Source organism: Panthera uncia (assembly GCF_023721935.1).
Source record: "Panthera uncia isolate 11264 chromosome A3 unlocalized genomic scaffold, Puncia_PCG_1.0 HiC_scaffold_12, whole genome shotgun sequence".
NCBI lineage: Eukaryota > Metazoa > Chordata > Mammalia > Carnivora > Felidae > Panthera > Panthera uncia.
In genome coordinates, this window is record NW_026057579.1 from 38,733,478 (window position 1) to 38,734,047 (window position 570).

A 570-nucleotide genomic window follows, 5' to 3' on the forward strand; every position below is an offset into this window, starting at 1 on the left:
GGTGCAGGTGCAGGTGCAGGTGGAGGCACAGGTGGAGGTGCAGGTGGAGGCGCAGGTGGAGGCGCAGGCGCAGGTGGAGGCACAGGTGCAGGTGGAGGCGCAGGCGCAGGTGGAGGCGCAGGTGGAGGCACGGGTGCAGGTGGAGGTACAGGTGGAGGCACGGGTGCAGGTGGAGGCACAGGTGCAGGTGCAGGTGGAGGCACAGATGCAGGGGGAGGCACAGGTGGAGGTGCAGGTGGAGGCGCAGGTGGAGGCACAGGTGCAGGTGGAGGTGCAGGTGGAGGCGCAGGTGCAGGTGGAGTCACAGGTGCAGGTGGAGGCGCAGGTGCAGGTGGAGACGCAGGTGGAGGCAGGTAGAGTCGCAGGTGCAGGTGGAGGCGCAGGTGGAGGGACAGGTGCAGGTGGAGGCGCAGGCGCAGGTGGAGATGCAGGTGGAGGCGCAGGTGCAGGTGGAGACGCAGGTGGAGGCACAGGTGCAGGTAGAGTCGCAGGTGCAGGTGGAGACGCAGGTGGAAGGACAAGTGCAGGTGGAGGCGCAGGTGCAGGTGGAGTCGCAGGTGCAGGTGGAGG

The 570-nt window shown here is 68.4% G+C and overlaps 1 protein-coding gene across 1 annotated transcript in view; it reads left to right on the forward strand.

Moving 5' to 3' along the window:
* MYT1L (myelin transcription factor 1 like) overlaps positions 1 to 570 on the forward strand; it is a 106,748-nt gene that overhangs the window by 32,152 nt on the left and 74,026 nt on the right. The gene's annotated exons all lie outside the window — the stretch shown is intronic.